The sequence below is a fragment of the Molothrus ater genome, chromosome 13 (genome assembly GCF_012460135.2).
Source record: "Molothrus ater isolate BHLD 08-10-18 breed brown headed cowbird chromosome 13, BPBGC_Mater_1.1, whole genome shotgun sequence".
NCBI lineage: Eukaryota > Metazoa > Chordata > Aves > Passeriformes > Icteridae > Molothrus > Molothrus ater.
Genome location: NC_050490.2, coordinates 8,618,246 through 8,627,036, shown reverse-complemented (window position 1 = coordinate 8,627,036; position 8,791 = coordinate 8,618,246).

Genomic DNA, 8,791 nt, shown 5'->3' with positions numbered 1-8,791 from the left:
AGAAGTTTACAGCCCTTATTCGAAATGGGCAGCAAACAGATGTGGTCATTAAGGCAAAGAACCTCATTGTCATGTCCAGGGACTGAGCTCAGAAATGCTGACAGCAGGAACAGGTCTGGTGGTTCAAGGGGTAGGTGTGCAGAGCTGCTGGGCTGCTGCTCTGGCCAGCAGGGCTGGGCTCCTGGCTTTCCTGTCCTCTCTCTGCCTTACTCCTTCCCCTGGAACCCCCAGCTGCTCTCTCCTCACCAGCCCAAAACCCTGTCCCCTGCCTCCAGGAGAGATTTGAATTTTAGTAAACCTGAGCTGAGGTAGTTATTTTGAGCAGAGTTTCTGTAAAAGTGGTTCCAGCAGTTGGTTCTGTGGTTCCAGCAGTTTTGCTTTGAGTTTTGGGTGGAAACTTGCACTCAATGTGAGGTTCACGTGCTGCAACAGAACCAGGCAGAAGTGTTTGCCCATACTTCTGAAAGTTAATGTTTCAGATTTGTTCAGCCCCAGAACAGCCTTTTTTTCAGTTCTCAGGGTGCTGAAATGTAAAGGTGTCTCTCAGCAACAGTGGAGTCAGTGTGAGTCTTTCTGCTTCTCACCCTTCTCCCCATCAGGAGGTTTTGTCTGAGGGAGCACTGACTGGGTCATTCTCCCAGCAAGGCATCCCAACTCTGTCTGCTGAACATGGCAGTGAGACTGCAGGACAGGCTGCTTGGCTGTCTGGGAATGCCTTCGCCATCAACTTTCTCAGGATGAGGGGATAAAAGAGGTGGGACCTGCTTGTCAGCCTCTGGAGGCGTGGGAGAGGGGCAGGACAGGGTGGAGGCGATCTCTCCATGGGAAATCATATCTGAGGACTTGCTGAAGACCAGGGGAATGGCATGGTTGGGTGCTTTAGTGGCAAAAGGGTGGGAGTCTGGAATTTCAGTGCCAAACTTCCCTCTGACTGGGAGAGCTGTGGCTAGTAAAGCAGACATGTGAGAAACACAGGAGCAACCAACCATCTCTAGTGGGATGATGACACAGAGGGGTAGCAGGGCCTGAGGCAGTGCTGCTGCTTGTCTGTACAGTCCTGAAGAGGTTGTGGCCCTTTTGGTTGTGTGTATTGAATAAGGTGGTTGAACCTTAGAGACTCTTGACCTGCTTCTCTTTGGCCAGGGCCTGTTGCTGGTTCCCAGGCAGTTACTGGTTCTGCTGCGTGGGTAGAGTCCAGATTTTGAGAGGGCTGTGTATCATGGAGCTCAATCTTTATTTCAGTGCTACTCCACTGGCAGGTCACAAATGGAGTTTTCTTTCCTTTCCCTTGTCCTGTAGCCCTAGTTGGATGCCTTGGCTGCATGCTGGAGGATTTCTCCCTGTCATGTATATTTTGAAAGTGCCTGGTTTGAAATTTGTGAGTAAAGATGAAGGGACCCAAGTGCAAGTGGTAGGCTTCCAGACTTTCCTCTCTTTCCTGCCTTCCCAGCCCTAAGGGAGAAGTACTACTCTTAGGACTCAGTGTGATATCTGAATTCATGAAATAGCTCTGTCCTATAATGAGTTACAAGAAAATCCAACTATTAATACTGCAGAATGTTGTGGAAGCCTGTCTGATTTGAGATCCAAATGTGTGGCATATTTCTATGTGTCATTGTGTGTATTCATCCCTAAAACCACCCCCACTCCAAACACACAAATGGAGCATCCAGAAGAAAGGAGCTCTGTGACTTCTCAAGCTAAGGACAGACACTGCTCCATTTGTCCTCCTCCACTGTGCTCTCCATGCAGGAGCTGGAAGTCATTAACTGGCCTGTTTCCACTACTCTGCACTCTGATCTAAGCTTATTATGGCAGAGCTTCCTCTCTGGATCTGTGCAGTGCTGGTCTCATTGCTGCTCTGATGAAAGAATAACTGTTTGGTGCTTGAACACTACCTCTTTGCTCCCACTATGCCCTTGTGACCTGCTCAGAAGATATGGGCTTGATAATGCAGGGTCATGGGTACTTAAGGTCCCACCTGCATGGTGGGAAGGAAGTCTGTGCCTGTTTAAATGGGAAGCTGTCTGGGATACAGGAAATCTGCCCTGGAACAGGCTGGAAGGCCCTGGCAGTATATCTGAGCCATATGTAACCTGGAGCATTATAAAGTTTGTTTCTTGTCCCATAGGACAAAATGAGGAAATGAGCCCCATTCATATTTGCAATCTGTGAGATTTTGTCTGGGCATGGGGGGTAGGACTCAAGATGTTGACTAACCTTCTGGCAAAAGCAGGGATTGAAATAAAAAAGAATAATACTGCATCAACTTTGGCTGTAGTGAACTCAGTAGATAGGGACAACAGCTTTTAAAAGTAGGAAATCAAAACCAAATCTGTGACTAGGTGGTCCTGGAGAGATTTAATTGAAGGATATCTAAACTGTTTATCTGTTCCCAGGGGTAAGGACAGTCATGAATAAACCTATGTGTGCTTTGATGGACAGTCAGTGACTCATGCAGTTCTGTCTGTTATCTCACCATGAGAAATAGTTATGGAACAAAGCCCTATCCAGCCTGAGTGTATAAATGTATTAAACAGTTTCCATTTGAACTTGATATGCTGCTCTGAAGTACTTTGTAGGGATACAGGTACATACCACTAGTGAGAGGAATTGGTTCAAAAAGGAAAAAATATGGCATCATTCAGGCTGTTGCTATAATCACTGAGGGGAGCTGCAGTTCCCAAGAAGAGCTGTTCTTTCATTTTACTGAAGAATATTTGTATAAAGGATTTCATGGCACTTTAAGCTGCCTGATCCTCATGCACAATATAACCTCTGTTGAATTTTCTTCCTTCCTTCTTTCCCTTTCCTCTTTCTCCATTCTCCTTCCCTATAACACTTTTGTTTGTTCCACAGTTTGAGCCCCTAACAGAGGCTTTTCTACCTTTGCCAGCATTAGGCTTTGTTCATTTACAGGGTCAAGACTGAGCCAGCTACAGTGAGGATGTGGCAGAAATATTTCCATGTTTGGTGTGGTGTATTTGTTGTGAATGTCACGCTTCCAGTCTCTGAATATGCACGTCCAAACCTCTTGGGTCAGGTCAGTAGGCAGCAGGGTGAACACTCCTCATGGATTTGCCCCTCACTACCTAAGGGGGCTGCAACAAAGCTGGAAAAGTACTTTTGACAATGTCATGTAGTGATGGTACAAGGGAGAATGGCTTTAAACAAAAAGAAGGTAAATTTAGATTAGATATGAGGAATAAATTCTTTACTATGAAGGTGGTGAGGCACTGGAACAGGCTGCTCAGAGAAGGTGTGGATTCCACACTTCTGGAAGTGTTCAAGGTCAGGTTGGCTGGGGCTTTGTGTAACCTGATCTAGTGGAAGGTGTCCCTGCCCATGGCAGGGAGTTGGAACTAAAAGATCATCAAGGTCCCTTCCAACCCAAACCATTCTGTGATTCTACAGTTCTGTGAATTTGTAGGACTGCATAAGGATGGCTGTGTCCATGCTGCTGTTACAACTTCCTCCCAGCTGTGACCTAAAGGCTAAAATGTTTTACCATCCAAGTTGCTGAAATTACTCTAGCTTGGCCAAGGGAGGGTTGTAAGGGAGGCTGAGCAGGTAAAGCAGGTAGAGCAGAGTTCTGGCTTTCTCAATCCTGCTTGAGCATCTCTGTTGAAGTACGAGAGTTGCTGGTGCTGAAAGCAAAATAACAAGAGTTTGACCACAAGCTCTGGAGGGAGATGCCAGACAAGAGAGTAGCCCAGAGACAGCTCCACTGCCAACCCCTTTGTGCTGAGCCAGCAGAAGGCCAGGATGCGCTGGGTGGCCAGCAGGCACAGCAGCCACGGCAGGCGGCAGCGCCAAGGCCCTGGTGACAAATCTCCGGTGTCACCAGCCTCTGTGACAGGCACAGGCACCTGGCCTGGCAGGAGCAGCTCTCAGTACATGCAGGAGCTGAGTGCCACATGGCTTTTTCCTTAGGTTTCCTCCTGCTGAGCCGTGCAGGTTGGTGCTGCACACCTCTCACTGAGCCGCACACGGGCAGCCCAAAGCCTGAGCCTCACATCCAGCACTGTGGGGCATCTCAGTGCTCTTTGTTACCTTTAGCCTGGCAAAGCCTGGCCACAACGTGGCATGCACTTTGTCCCCTGTGTCCCTCGGATCTGCTCAGGGCCCCTGGGAGCACAAGCTCCAAAGAGAAGCTCGGGCACAAGGCAGAGGGAGCTTGCTGCCCGAGCCGGAGGCGGCCGGCCCTGCTGGGAGCTGTGGCCTCTGTGCTGTGTGAGCTTGTTCCACACTGCCCTGACCTCTCCTCAGCTCTCCTGCCTCTGCCCTGGCTGCTGGGTACAGCTTGCAGGACTGACTTCTGAGTAAGAGTGGATTTTTTGGTTGTTTGGTTTGGCTTTCTTTGTTCTCTCAGGGCAGCACTGTCAGGCCTGGGCTGGTGAGCAGGGCTGTAGCAGCCTTTCTACAGAGCTGGGTGCTCTGCTGACACTGAGGGAAAAGTGGGGCTTGGTTTGGTTTGGCTTTTAATGAAAAGAAAAATCCTTTCCTGGATGAGCTTTCCTTGTGAGGACATTAAACTGCCTTATGCTTCTCAACCCAGCCTTTCCACAGAACACTCTTCTGTACATGTCTCTTAACAACTTGTCTTGTTTGAGTGAAGCTTCCTAATTATGAAATAGCTCTGGGCTGCTGGCACAGGCTTGGCAAAGTCATGCAGCCCTTCTGAGCTAGATCCCTGTGCAGGGCAATGCCACAGTGAGAAAAGGTCCTCTGGAGAGGTGGCTGGGAGGGAGGTCTGGTGTTCTGTGCACCCCAAGAGCAGGTCCCTGAGCAAGGCTTCCCTTTCTGGCCTGCTAACAGCAGTGTGTGGCTGTCGTGGGCCTGCCAGCAGAGCCAGGGTGCACATTCTGGCAGGTGAAGGAGAGAGCTGTGGGTGTGGAGGAGTGTGGGTGTACAGAAGCTTACTCAGTGCAGGGTGAGGCTGGACAGGGAAGAGCCAGAGGCACAGGTGTCAGTCAGCAGCTCCTGTCCACGTGCTGCTCTGGTGTCGCCCACGATCTTCTGGGCACACCCTCTCTTGGTGGGGCTGTTGGAGTGCAGAGGGGTCTCCCAGAGCTTCTCACCCTCTGACACCCCCAGGAATTTGTCACAAGGTCTTGGAGCTCCATGGGTTGACAGCTCTGGTGTCTCCAGTGTTGTGGTTCCTGTCCAGCAGCAGCAGGAACAAATTTGTGTCCTGGATGAGGATCAGTGATCCTGGCATTATCTGTCCCATTCCCACTGTATATAATGCTCACTAGAGACAAGGAAGAAATGAAAGTTGCTGTTTCCCATCTGCTTCTTTAAATATAGGTGCTAACTCAATCCCAAAGCTCAAGGAGGTGTGCTGAAAATATGGGAGTTCATGGTGAGGTCAGTCATGGTTCACAAAGCAGCAAAACACAGTCTGTGCCACCACGGGACAGGGAAGGAGGTTAATGTTTCACAGTATACTTAGCTGAGCAGCACAGCTCTGTCAGTGTTTCACTTGGTAGGAATTATTTATTGACAAGAAGGGTTTCCAGACCGTCCCATGGAAAGTTCTTTGTGAAACTGTATTTTTTTTCAAGTTAAGATATTAGGAACATGAGTTGAAAACTGACCCAGGGATGCACACTCCCTGTCAATCAGTTACATTTAGGAAAGGAAAGATTTAAAAACTCTGAGGCAGAGCCAAGCACTTAAAAGGAAGAATTCTTTGCATTGATTCCTGTGGTAAAATGCCAAGACAAGCCTCGTGATTTCCTGGACCAAGTGCAGAGAAATGAAATTAAAAATATGAATAGGCCAGATACTGAGATCCTCATTACAGAAAAGGGCCACTCAAGGGTACCTAAGATCTGGCCTCTCATCAGGGAGAGAAAATAATTGAGAGAGCTCTGGTTGCAGCTCAGCCATAGCCTTGTGCTCAGCATCCTCAGCAACCTTCTCTTTCCTCATCTTCCAGCCTGCTGTTCTCATGCGAATTAAGAGGGAAAAAAAAACCCAAGGAGCCGAAACTACCTGCTCTATTTTTAATCCTATTTGTCTGTAGATAAACTGCATGTTAGATGATTAATAGATCTTTATCACTTCATAAAGTTTAGACTATAAAAAGCCTACCCCTCTCTTTTGACTGTTAAATAACTATGTAAGCTTTGCTGCTGTTACTTGGAATCTAAATTAGTCACAGCACTTCTGGGAGCGTTTGTTAATATCTCAAGTGGACCACGTGGCCTTGGCAGAGCCAGAGGGGAGTTTGTCCCCTTGTGTGGCCTTGGAAAGGCTCAAGAGCCCGGTTTCAACTAGGAAAACCAAGCCATGGAGGCTTGGTTAAGGAAAAATGGGGCACAAGTGTAGGCTGTGTTTGGCCTCGCCAGGGCTGCACCCAGCCATTTGCATCCTGTGCTTGCACCTTTAACACATGCTAATTCAGTTAGAATTTGCATATGATAAGGGTTTGGGGCTTGTGGTGCCAGAATGGCTCTTCACACTGACCCCTCTGTTCCCAGGGCAAGCATGAATTTGCCTTTGTTTTTTTTTTCTTTTTAACTAAGAGCATAGGCTGGAATGGTGTGGCATTTGAGCAGCCATTAGACAAAGCCTGAAAAAACCTTAACCTCAAATGTACTCCTCAACAGAGGCTGTAGCCTCTTCCAAATCAAGGCCGTGGATTTGGATTAAACTGGCAACTTCTGTCACTGCAAGAAGAGCAAATCTGAGCCTGGGCTTCTGCACCTCCTCAAACACAGCACACTGATCTGGTAGCCCCCAAGTCCAGATGGAAATTGATAGTTGCCTATAAAGACAACAGTTGTAAAAGCTGTTGCAATCTGGTGTTTTATGGAAGCTATTAAATCTGTCAGCTGGCCCAGTCTGTACCTGAAAATGTTGATCTTCCAAGACACATTTGCCTTCAATTAGCTATTCAGTGGTTGCAAAGAATTTTTTAGCCTTTCTCCACAGTTTTTTCTTCTGAATTAAACTGATCCAGCAGCGTAGGTGCATTAGGTGGTTAATTCCAGCCTCATGGATCTGTCCTACCCATGAGGCAGGAGCAGTGGTGGAGCTGAAGGGAGGGCTCTGCCTGGGATTAAAGCCAGTGTGGGTGGTCTCTTCCTCCAGCACTCCCAAAATCCAGGAAGGAAGAACGTAATCCCTGCAAACTAATGTGTTAGTGTAATGGCTAAAGGAGAGAAGAGGCATCTTCCTGCAGACGCTTGTCACCTACTCTTTGAAAGCAGCCTAGATCAGTATTCTCCATTCCTCCAACATATCCAGCAGCCTGATTTAGCTTTATGTAAAAATCTTTGGAGCAAGTCATGAGGACCAGTTTTTAAAGGTTACTTTGCTGGGATACTGACCATGGATATGGAGAAGATCTGACGAGTGGTGTTTTCTGCAGTGTATTAATAACAAATCATTTTGTACAGGATACAGTAAATAAAACCTTCCTAACAGTCAGCTAAAAATATCAGTGTTAACTCAGGTTGTTTGCAAATTTGTTCATAAAGGATTAGACAAACAAAATGAAAGGAGGGAGGAAAATCTTTGCTCGAACAGGAAAAAATAGAAAATTTCTGGGGACGAATTTACCTTGGTGTGCTGAGAACTGATGTTACAGCATGAATTTGGCATCTCCTAATGTTGTACTTTGTGTACCTTGTATTTTCATGCCAAGCACTAAACCAAATGCTTTTCTGTGGATTTGTTCTGTTACAAACTATTTTTTATTTAGCCTCATGGCCATGTCTGGAGTCCATGTCTGGTTAAATGGTTGCTTATTACCTTTTTAGAGTTACACAGCCAACAAGGCAATGCTCAGCCAGGGCTATCACAGTAAAAGCTCTGCTAACAAAGAGGAGGGAGCTGTACAGAATTCAAAAGAAAATCCCAGCCTCCCAAAACCCAGCATGTGAGAGGTGTGTTTATATTGAATTGCTGGGTAAGTTGTGCAACCCTATATGCAACCAAGGGTAGTCAGGCTGCCTCTCCTGCCAGGGATGCCACCCACATCTGTCTGGGTTGTGCCTACATCAGCTGTTTGCTGCGGCCCTGCACCTCGAGCTGATCCTGCTGTTGCTGGGTGCTGCTGCTCTGCCTCCAGCAGCTCCCCAAGGCTCCCCAGGGCTGAGGTTCTGCTGCTCACAACACCCCCAGCCCCTCCTGCTCCTCCTCAGCTCCCTGACCTGCCCACCCAGATGGGCCCAGGCAACGCAGTGAGCATTGGAGGTAAGTTAGCCCCCATAAAGAAATGTTTTTATAAATGTGTCTTTGCATAACAGGCAAAGTGCAGCAGCAATTCAGCAATTCTTTGTGAGGAACTGCCAGGCCAGACTCCTGCAGGCAGCTCTTTGGAGGAAGTGTAGAGGTTTGCTGGAAACAGACTGAAATCCAAGAAACACCACGTGCAGACCTAGAGCACTGGTTGCTGGATCAGTTTGTTCATTAAGCAATGGCTGCTTCTGAGACTAGAAACAGAATTTCACTTGCTGTAGTAAAAGCAGGATAATTTCTAGACTTCTTCAGGGACCAGTTTGTCCACTTTTATTCATGAGGTAGTGAAAACAAACCTTCCCACTCTGCAGTTCCTAATGCTCTTTCTGTATTGGTGGCCTATTTTTCTGCTTGAGGACAGGGAGGGACCATTGAGTCACACACAATCTCGTGCCCTCTTCCTCCTCCTCCTCTCATTTAAATATTAATATGATGAATTATTACTAGAGTAACAGCTGTGCACTACTCATATCACAGCAACATAACCTTCCCCTCCTCGTTGGAGCACAGCTATTCCTGACTCGTGGTTTCGGCTTGA